The 12,035-nt window shown below is 41.1% G+C and overlaps 1 protein-coding gene across 1 annotated transcript in view; it reads right to left on the bottom strand.

The window, feature by feature from the left end:
- Nucleotides 1–12,035, bottom strand: part of LOC137634784 (jmjC domain-containing protein 8-like) — a 117,903-nt gene that overhangs the window by 9,151 nt on the left and 96,717 nt on the right. The window lies entirely within an intron of this gene.

The raw sequence follows: 12,035 nt of genomic DNA, 5'->3' as shown, positions 1-12,035 counted from the left end.
AATAACAAACGTCCATAATTGGAAATAATGTGCTATGTGGTCTTCAAGGACTTTTTTGGAAAAGGCTAGGACAGGGAATCAAATGTGACAAAAATACCATAGTGATATTATACCCCTGCTCTAGGTCCAGTATATTAATGGGGAAAGTACAAACTCGGTTGAGTCCCTTGTCAGGCTGGGAGGTACGTAGAGAGGAGATGTCCCCTTTTTTGTTTCATTTGTTTGATGTCGGCTACCCACCAAAATTGGGGAAAGTGCTTTGGTATATGTATGTATGTATAAATAAATTATGCTGTAAAAGGCAATTCAATTTAAAACCATAAAGCATAAACAGATTTCAGAAGACCTGAAATAAATCTAAAAATGCAGCTAGTATCATACAACACATCCACCCCAGAAATCTTGGTACGGATGAACCTGACATACCCACCTCAAGCCTCAAACAAAAATTAGATGCAGCTATTCAATAATCTCTACTACTATCGGATGCAATGAAATAAAGTGCTGCATTGCCATCAATACACTTTAGGAGTCGCAAAAAATAACAATCTTTATCAGGTAGCCAGACAATTTCTTTGACTTGTCGTGCTTGTTCTTGAGAAAACCAAGCACCGGTGAGAGCTGAGCACTGGGATATCATGTATATGCTAATTCCTGTGAGGATGGTACGTGGGTAAAAGGTGCAAGAGAGTGTGTTTGTTCTCACAAGAACAAAACACAGGGGAGCTCCTGTCACATACACTGATTGGTCTAATCAGGGAGGGTTCGGTTTCCGTATGTATGTTCTTATTTTGCGAACTAAGCAAGGAAATACTGATAGGCCTACTCTCTCCTGAAAGAAAGAGTTCTTGGTACCGCACTTTCTTCCAGTGGGTGGAACAGGACAATTGAATACCTGTCCTATGTTGGGGAGGATCCTTCTTGACAATCGTTCAAGCATGATATAGCATTCCAGTGCTTGTATGTGTTATAATCGGATCGAGAAGCCACTTGTTCCAAAGTATCTTGGGAACATTCCGTGGGTGAATGCCACCATCTTGACCAGCAGCGCTCGTGCTTAGTCTCACCTAAAATGGATCATAGGCTTTATTTTGTACTGAAAACATTCCCCTTGGGGAATGGCTTCAATACAGCACTGCTCTTTCCATGAAATCATTCAAGTGGAATTGGGCAAAGTCTAGTAAGACTACAAGATCGGTCATCTTGTGCTTTGGTGACATCATCTTCCTTCTCTCCAGGGTGAAAGTATTGGGAAGAAACAGGTAAAACGAATAGATAAGCTAGTTTGTTACCTAGGAAAGAAGGGCAGTATCCTTTATCTCTCGACTTAAAAGGAAAGGTAACTACAGTATTACCTGAAAAAGAGATTAAGATCCTGTAGCATGATTTTTGAACATGGCTACCGATCACATGATTCCTAATCACAGCCAGCGATAGCATGATTCCTGATTGCGGCCGACAATAGCATGATTCCCGATTGTGGCCTGCAATACAGTAGTATGCTTTCCGATCATGGCTAGCGATAGCATGCTTTCCGATTGCGGCGCGTGGCTGCATACTTTCCAATCACAGATATCGATCGTGGCCAGCAAAAACATGATTCCCAATCGTGGTTTTCAATCATATGGTTCACAGCTGTCAGCGATCACTGCACTAGATCGATCCTGAAGAGATCATGAAGTAAAACCATGATGAGATACGTCTTGCCAGGAGAGGACGCCATTGTAACGTTCTGATAAAGAAAAAACAAGACAGGAGAACTCATCATTTGTGAATGAAAATTCTTATAGCCCATATGCAAGCAGGTGTTTTATTTCTGCAAGCTATGAAAACTATCACACAGTATGTACTATAGGTTCCATTTAAATGGTATCACGTACTGTACCAGGAAATGTGGAAATAAGCGGAATCCAATGTTCTGTGACTATGGGAGAAAACGTGAACAACGTACCAAAGCATGTTCTCAGGGAAGAGAATGGTGCCAATCAATAACCTTGTTCTTCCGAGAAAAGTTCCAGGTACCTATCAGTACTTCCGACGTAAGCAGGGAGAGATCAATCAAGGGTGCTTTCATCACTCGGCTACATTCCTAGTACGTGCTGTACCTCCCACACATAAGTAGGTAGGGATCAGTCATCGCTGTCATCACTATAAAGGGAATTAACATTAAACCTAACCTAGTTTAACACCTCACTTAAGTAAAGTCACACTAAGACCCCTTAACTTCACACCAAGTATGACATCCTAAACCCAACAAGATAAAAATTACCAAAACCGCAATAGCCTTCACCAATGTAATGGAAGGCAAAAATAAAGACTGTGGGATGTTGACCTGTCCTGCCATCAACAAGTGAACCAAGGATCTAAGGTTGCCAAGAACCTGAGAGACATCTTTTAAATAAAAAGAGGTAAACACGGTATTTGACAGCCATAATGCCACCTCTAGTACTTGGGAGAGAAGAACATTCTCCAAGAAAGCTATTGATCTAGCCATGGTTCTGATATGGTTGCTTCTTTGGGCCTGGCCTTCATGGACCTCAAGACTGCCATAACCGACTATTACATCTCTCAGAAAGAATGACATTACATTCTTGTATAACTATTAGGGACTGGTGGTGAGGAGACAAAAATAATTGAACAGGACAGCTAGGAACAGTGGCTACTCTGTGCAAGTAAATCGAGAGGGCTAACACAGGACAAAGGAACAATTATTCCTCTTAAGTTACCAACAAAGTTGGAGAGCACTTTTAAAGGGAAGAACCTGGGAAGAGGGTGCAACATAGACTCTGTCTTTACCAAAAATTCTGGAAGATAGGACAGAATTAAATCTCGACCACAATTGGCAACTTGGCACAAAAGAGCATGGGGCTTGCTCACTCCTTTGGTTGCAGCCAAGGAAACGAGAGTGTGTGTCTTGGACAATTGAGCCCTCACAGACGCCGTCTCCTAAGGTTCATACGGAGGAGACCTAAGGGCCAGCTTGGCTCTAGGGTGAGTGATAGAGAAAGATCAAACAAGATCCCTAAGAATGTAAGAGCTGGAGATCTTAGGAAGTCTCGCCTTAAATACATAAAACATTGACCAATAACCTTTTATGCAGCGAGGAAACAAAGCCTCTTTTTTGACGAACATAAACCATGAACTCAGCAATCTTAGGCAAAGAGGGTCTGGAAGAAGAATGACCTTTTGGCAGACACCAACGTTAAAAGACCACCCATTTAACCTAATAGACTCAGTGAGAATACTGTCTAGCTAATGCCAACTGATTAGACTCTGAAGGACAAGCCTGAAGTTGAAGCACATGGAGCTCCTAATGGAAACAATGAAAGTGGGACTGTTTGAGAAGATATGGTCTCTCTGCCAAGTGGAATGGACGCTCAACAGGACTTCTAAAAGGCTTGGGAACCATTCCTTCTGAGGCCAGAAGGTAGCAATAAGGGTTAGAGACATATGACAGGTTGACCGGAGAGAAGGGTAGGAAGGCGTAAGTCTGGAGACCTTCCCACTCTTGGAGGACAGCATTGTTCTCGACACTGGGGATCCTGGAAAGGCACAGAAAAACACTTGGCAACAGAAATTCACTTCCTCCAGAGGTCGTCGAAGTCGTTCTGACAGAGTCCATTCTGAACCCTAAATCTGATTCCTCCAGTTCATCCCTAGAATGAACTGGGAAACCAGGGATATCCTCATTCTCTCTGCCCAAAGCTAAATCTTGTGAGCCTCTTGATTAAGAGACTCTGAACGAGTCCCCCTACTTCCTCGGGAAAGAGATGGCTGTCGTGTTGTCTACTGTTACTACTGTATCTGTCAGATGGTCCTGAAATGCTAGAGGACCAAGTCAAATGGCTCTCAGTTCCCTCCAGTTTATAGAATGAGCCTTCTCAACCACTGACTATAGGCCCAAAACAATCTGATCCAAAATGGGCACCTCAGCCCCAACTCAGGAGGACAAGAAGGACATACCTTCTGCCTTGAGTCTCTCCAGCAGCAGCAAACCGTCAAAGCGCAAACTGACAGGTCTGCCTACAGAGGTGCAGACGTGGTATTCCCCTGCGTATAGAACCTATACTGCCTAGAAGCAAGGCCAGATAAGATCTTGTGTGACTTGCTGGAACAAAAGGAATTCTTAGATCCACAAATCTGATCATCTAACCACTCCAAAGACAGGTCTACAAGATCCAACCAGGAAAACTCCAACACGGGCTTCAATCTTTGTGGGGCACCAAATTACTGAAGTCCTCCCTAAAGGTAAGAGCCATGGTTGCCTCCCCCAGGCCGCTGCACATACAAACGAGAGAAATTATCTTCACAGTCCGGAGTCCCTGAGATACCCTGCCACAGAGAACTTTCATCCTCCGACACAGGCGAAGATGAAGCAACACACTCCAGATAATCTACTCACCTCTATTAGAATGACCGTTCCATCCCTAGGATGGAAGATGGTATGTAATCGGGGGCTGAGGAAGACCCGGGCATGCCTAAAGCAATAAGAGATCTCCTGATACGTGACTCACACGCAAACAGTGAAGCACAGTGTGCCTCTGGCACCAAGGATTAGGGAAGAGGGTCAACCATAGCCCGAGCAAGGCCTGCCACCCCAATTTCTTTGCCTATTAAAGCGTGCATGTGCTTAAGTACAATGCTGAATGGTATCATCCATTCCATCGAGAACCACCCTGTGAAGGAGGAAGAAACTGACATCCCAAGTCCAAGATGGAAGGGAGATGTAAGTCACTGTAGCTCCTCCATCAACTTTTGGAACAGACTGTCTGTACACTTCTGTTCCGCCCAGCTACTGGGGTACCAAGGCCACTCAGTCACGCCACGCAGACTGATTGTTCGGGATGGCGACCTAACTCTTGTTGTTAATTTTAGATACGCAGTGGATTGGCCCCAGAAAAATCAATGCTATATGAACACTAAGCACCACACCTTGATTTGATTCTGGGTAAGGGTATACAACAAGCTCAAATCTCGGGACATTTATTTATAGCATGAATATTACATAAAATACAGTAAATGGCAAGATACTTGACTATTTTTGTACTGTTGAGGAAAATGTCAATTTAAGTGAGGGATAACACAAAAATTCTAAAACAGTATTTAATTTGTAAAGAATACATACATACATATACCAAGGCACTTCCCCCAATTTTGGGGGGTAGCCGACATCAACAAAGAAACAAAAACAAAAAGGGGACCTCTACTTTCTACGTTCCTCCCAGCCTAACAAGGGACTCAACCGAGTTCAGCTGGTACTGCTAGGGTGTCACAGCCCACCCTCCCACATTATCCACCACAGATGAAGCTTCATAATGCTGAATACCCTACTGCTGCTACCTCCGCAGTCATCTAAGGCATCAGAGGCAGCAGCAGGGCCTACCGGAACTGTGTCACAATCGCTCGCCATTCATTCCTATTTCTAGCACGCTCTCTTGCCTGCTCACATCTATCCTCCTATCACCCAAAGCTTTCGTCACTCCATCCATCCACCCAAACCTTGGCCTTCCTCTCATACTTCTCCCATCAACTCTTGCATTCATCACCTTCTCTAGCAGACAGCCATTTTCCATTCTCTCAACATGGCCAAACCACCTCAACACATTCACATCCACTCTAGCTGCTAACTCATTTCTTACACCCGTTCTCACCCTCACCACTTCGTTCCTAACCCTATCTACTCGAGATACACCAGCCATACTCCTTAGACACTTCATCTCAAACACATTCAATTTCTGTCTCTCCATCACTTTCATTCCCCACAACTCCGATCCATACATCACAGTTGGTACAATCACTTTCTCATATAGAACTCTCTTTACATTCATGCCCAACCCTCTATTTTTTACTACTCCCTTAACTGCCCCCAACACTTTGCAACCTTCATTCACTCTCTGACGTACATCTGCTTCCACTCCACCATTTGCTGCTACAACAGACCCCAAGTACTTAAACTGATCCACCTCCTCAAGTAACTCTCCATTCAACATGACATTCAACCTTGCACCACCTTTCCTTCTCGTACATCTCATAACCTTACTCTTACCCACATTAACTCACAACTTCCTTCTCTTACACACTCTTCCAAATTCTGTCACTAATCGTCCAAGCTTCTCTTCTGTGTCTGCAACCAGTACAGTATCATCCGCAAACAACAACTGATTTACCTCCCATTCATGGTCATTCTCGTCTACCAGTTTTAATCCTCGTCCAAGCACTCGAGCATTCACCACTCTCACCACTCCATCAACATACAAGTTAAAGAATAAGTTTGTAAAGAATAAAAATGAAAAATGAAAAAACTTAATTTCCTATAATAAGGAAAAACAAATTAAAAGGCAATGCCTATAATGAAAAATTAATACACCAATGCCCCAGTATACAAAACTTCAATGAACAAATTTCTGAAGATACAAATAAGATAATTTTGTCAAACACTTCAATTTAAACACCAAAAATTCAAGGTTATGAATATTTTCATTGAAAATTATAGCTATAAAATTTATTGTTAATATCATTATCATTATTATTATCATTATTATTATTACTATTATTATCATTAGTATTATTAGCTAAGCTACAACCATAGTTTGAAAAGCAAGATTCTATAAGCCCAAGGGCTCCAATAGGGAAAAATAGCGCAGTGAGGAGAGGATATAAGGAAATAAATAAAATAAACGATATGAGAAATAATGAACAATTAAAATAGAATATTTTAAAATTATTAGGAACCTCAAAACAGATATTTCATATATAAACTATAAAAAGAATTATGTCAGCCTGGTCAACATAAAAACATGTGCTGCAAGTTAGAACTTTTAAAGTACTACTGATTCAACTACTGTACCCGATTAGGAAGATCATTTCACAACTTGGTCACCGCTGGAATAAAACTTCAAGAATACTGTGTAGTATTGAGCCTCAAGGTGGAGAAGGCCTGACTATTAGAATTAACTGCATGCCTAGTATTACGAACACGATATAACTGTCCAGGAAGATCTAAATGTAAAGGATGGTCAGAATTATGAAAAATATTATGCAACATGCATAACAAACTAATTGAAAGAACGTCCCAGAGATTAATATCTAGATCAGGAATAAGAAATTTAATAGACCCTAAGTTTGTTTCCAACAAATTAGGATGAGAATCCGCAGCTAAAGACCAGACAGGAGAACAATACTGGAAACAAAGTAGAATGAAAAAATTATAACACTTCTCAAGAGCAGATTGATCATCGAAAATCTTAAACAACTTTCTCTGTAACCCAATTGTTTGTGCAACTGAAGATACTGACCTAATGTGTTTCTCAAAAGTAGATTTGCTGTTGAGAATCACATCTAAAATTTTAAAAAGAGTCATACAGATATAAAGAAACGTTATCAATGCTGAGATCTGGATGTTGAGGAGCCACTGTCCTTGAAACTTACAATCATACTTTTAGTTTTGTTAGGATTCAACTTCATGCCCTATAATTTGCACCATACACTAACTTTAGCTAGATCTCTATTAAGGGATTTAGCAATCCTAGATCTACATTCAGGGATGGAATTGATGCAAAAAGTGTAACATCATCTGCTTATACAACAAGCTTGTTTTCTAGGCCAAACCACATGTCATGTTTGTCATACATACATATACCAAAGGAACTTCCCCCAATTTTGGGGGGTAGCCGACAACAACAAGAAACAAAACAAAAAGGGGACCTCTACTCTCTACGTTCCTCCAGCCTAACCAGGGACTCAGCCGAGTTCAGCTGGTACTGCTAGGGTGCCACAGCCCAACCTCCCACATTTCCACCACAGATGAAGCTTCATACTGCTGAGTCCCCTACTGCTGCTACCTCCGCGGTCATCTAAGGCACCGGAGGAAGCAGCAGGGCCTACCGGAACTGCGTCACAATCGCTCACCATTCATTCCTATTTCTAGCACGCTCTCTTGCCTCTCTCACATCTATCCTCCTATCACCCAGAGCTTTCTTCACACCATCCATCCACCCAAACCTTGGCCTTCCTCTTGTACTTCTCCCATCAACTCTTGCATTCATCACCTTCTTTAGCAGACAGCCATTTTCCATTCTCTCAACATGGCCAAACCACCTCAACACATTCATATCCACTCTAGCCGCTAACTCATTTCTTACACCCGTTCTCACCCTCACCACTTCGTTCCTAACCCTATCTACTCGAGATACACCAGCCATACTCCTCAGACACTTCATCTCAAACACATTCAATTTCTGTCTCTCCATCACTTTCATTCCCCACAACTCCGATCCATACATCACAGTTGGTACAATCACTTTCTCATATAGAACTCTCTTTACATTCATGCCCAATCCTCTATTTTTTACTACTCCCTTAACTGCCCCCAACACTTTGCAACCTTCATTCACTCTCTGACGTACATCTGCTTCCACTCCACCATTTGCTGCAACAACAGACCCCAAGTACTTAAACTGATCCACCTCCTCAAGTAACTCTCCATTCAACATGACATTCAACCTTGCACCACCTTCCCTTCTCGTACATCTCATAACCTTACTCTTACCCACATTAACTCTCAACTTCCTTCTCTCACACACCCTTCCAAATTCTGTCACTAGTCGGTCAAGCTTCTCTTCTGTGTCTGCTACCAGTACAGTATCATCCGCAAACAACAACTGATTTACCTCCCATTCATGATCATTCTCGCCTACCAGTTTTAATCCTCGTCCAAGCACTCTAGCATTCACCTCTCTCACCACTCCATCAACATACAAGTTAAACAACCACGGCGACATCACACATCCCTGTCTCAGCCCCACTCTCACCGGAAACCAATCGCTCACCTCATTTCCTATTCTAACACATACTTTACTACCTTTGTAGAAACTTTTCACTGCTTGCAACAACCATCCACCAACTCCATATAACCTCATCACATTCCACATTGCTTCCCTATCAACTCTATCATATGCTTTCTCCAGATCCATAAACGATATGCGAGAAATATTCAGCAAAAGGTAAGGAGGTGTATGTTGTCATGTTTGTATAGTATGAAAAGTCATGGGCCAAGAACACTACCCAAAGGAACACCAAATATCACATTCCTATATTCACTATGGTGCCAATCAACAACAACTCTTTGCAATCTATCACTTAAAATTTCAATAATAATGCTAAGAAGTGACCCACCCACTCCCAACTATTTAAGTTTGAAAACAAGGGCCTCATGATTAACACGGCAAAAGGCAGCACTAAAATCAAGGCCAATCATACGAACTTCCTAGCCCCAATCAAGGGATTTCTGTACAGCACTGGAGATTATAAGAAGGGCATCACATGCTCCAAGGCCTTTACGAAAACCCAATTGCAAACTAGAGAACAGATAATTACCTTCAGCAAACCTATTAAGACATTTTGCCAAAAGACATTCAAAAACTTTAGATAGTATGGGAGTTATGGTAATTGGGCAGTAATCAGTTGGGCTTGAGCTACCACAAACACATTTACATAATGGAGTAACATTACCAAATCTTCAACAAGCGCTAAAAGCTCCTCTTCTTGCTAACTTGCACTAAATAACAGATAACTTTGGAGCTAAGAAATCCGTAGTCTTTATTAAAAACAAAGGAAAAATACCATTTGGGTCTACACCTCCATAAGCATCTAGGTCAATCAACAGAGCTTTAATTTCTCAAGATTGAAAAGCTAAACTAGGTGGTTTAGCCTCGGGAAAACAGGAATGCAGAAGATAAATTTTCTCATTACTCTGCTTACTGTCAAACACATGAGCCAAAAAGCTTGCCTTTTCCCTTGGACAGTGAGGGACAGCGCCATTAGGTTTAAGTAAAGGAGGAACTGTTGCATCTACACCAAAAAATGCAGATTTATGAGTAGTCCATCACTTATGTTCCTGGGTTGTACCAGAAAGGGATTCTTTTATGGTTAAATTGTAATCATTTGCAGTTGAAACAAACTCTTTGAGCAAAAGCACTAAGCTGAGTATAATTATTCCAGGTCAAATCTGATCTGTTACCAGTCTAAAGATGATAGGCTTCCTGCTTCTCCAAATAAGCACATCTACAAGCATCACTGAACTATGGTTTGTTCTGCACTCGGTACCTTAGCACACGAGAAGGAATATACCTATCAATTATATTAACTAAATTCTCATTCAGAAAGACAACAGGATCAACACTACAATACAACTGTGACAAATTAAGGCCCAAAAGATCACTCAAAATCCCATTCCAGTCTGCTTGAGATTTCCTATAAATCTTACATGAGTATGATACATCAGTGTTTTATAAAAGATGTATTTGGTTTATGAAAAACTAAACCAAAATGCACAAACCCTGCTTAAGAAATTAGAAGAAAAATTCTAAATTTATTAAGCTATACATATAGTCAAGCACTGCAAACCTAAAAACTACAAATTATTATGCATTGACAACATGGATTAAACTCCAGTAAACTTTAATATGTCATTAAACTTGATAGTGAATAAAATATAAGAGGAAAGTATTTTAAAACTATGTACTATAATATGATACTATTACCAGCTAAGCTACAACCCTAGTTAGAAAAGCAGGATGCTATAAGCTTAATGGCTCCATCAAATTAAATAGCCCAGTGAGGAAAGGAAATAAAGAAATTAATAAACTATATGAGAAGTAAAGAACAATTAAACTAAAGTATACAATAAACTATAAAAAGAGAATTATGTCAACCTGTTCAACATAAAAACATTTTTCAGCAAGCTGGAACTTTTGAAGTTCTACCAATTCAACTACATGATTAGGAAGGATCATTCAACAACTTGGTCACAGCTGGAATAAAACTTCTAGAATACTGTGTAGTATTGAGCCTCATTATGAAGGCATGACTATTAGAAATGACTGTTTACCTAGTATTACGAACAGGATGGTACTGGCCGGGAAGATGTGAATGTAAAGGATGGTCAGAATTATGAAAAATCTTACACAATATGCTTTGTAATGCAGTGACAGTGAAATGAAACTGAAAAAAACTTTCCTGAAGTATATATTATTTGTTGGGTTCCCTTGCCCAGAAGTACATGTTTGTTGGGTCCCCATGCCCAGAACTAAAATAAGAGGTGGTACCCATTTATCACAGTGCTCCCTGGAGCAAATTAAAAGGGATTGGGGTTGTTAATCAGATAGTAAGTCTACATGCTATACCCCCCCCCCCCCCCCCCGGCCACAGTCTGCTAATCATAACAGCATCACATCTGACAATAGTAGTAGTGTGTACCAATATCATTGACACTAGCCAATTCTTTCTCTCTCGAAAAAGAAAGGTCTATCTCGTCCAGGAAGGGTAATTGGAGGGCCCTTCCTCCAGACTAACAGTGCAAACAGCAGTGTCTCTCACAAGGAGAGAAACATTGAGAGTTAAGCAAGCGTAACTTTTATGAATCGGAGTGAAGATGAAAAAAGAAGGGAGACTTGAAGTTCATCTTCTCCAAAGTTGTGTATACTAAAGACTACACTCTTGTAGGATGAATGCTACAGCCAGGTGATACGCTGTTATCGCCTTCCAGGACTGGTAGACCCTGAAGGGAAGAAGAAGAACGGCACCCCTCCCCTTACACTTGGTTCCGGTCTGCCAAAGGAGCACCCGCAATTTTCAAAGAAGACCTTCCTTAGGCTCATGTTGTTGGTCACACACACGAGGGAGACAACAACAGACATGCCACTCAACAGGATCAAGTACACAGTATTGGATAGAGGCAGGTAGCAGAGTAACAGTAGTACAAATACATCTATCATAGAACACTGCAATTCCAATTGTAATATCCCTCAGACATGACTGCAAGACCCATCTTCAAACTAACAGATAAAGCAAATGATTAAAACAGCCAGATGAGGGTGCCATAAAGTAAGACTGAACTTTTCAGAGGCTGAAGTCAAAGAAAAGGTTACGCTATCTGGTTGGTGAGTGGGACCTACCCACAACTCGTCAGCTACTACTACTAACAACCACTACCTTGTTTAAAGTTTATACGATTATTTCCAATTTTACAGAAGTCG

Source organism: Palaemon carinicauda, chromosome 45, assembly GCF_036898095.1.
Source record: "Palaemon carinicauda isolate YSFRI2023 chromosome 45, ASM3689809v2, whole genome shotgun sequence".
Taxonomy (NCBI): Eukaryota; Metazoa; Arthropoda; class Malacostraca; order Decapoda; family Palaemonidae; genus Palaemon; species Palaemon carinicauda.
Note: the sequence above shows the minus strand (reverse complement) of the source record. Positions and strands in the feature narration are given on the sequence as shown.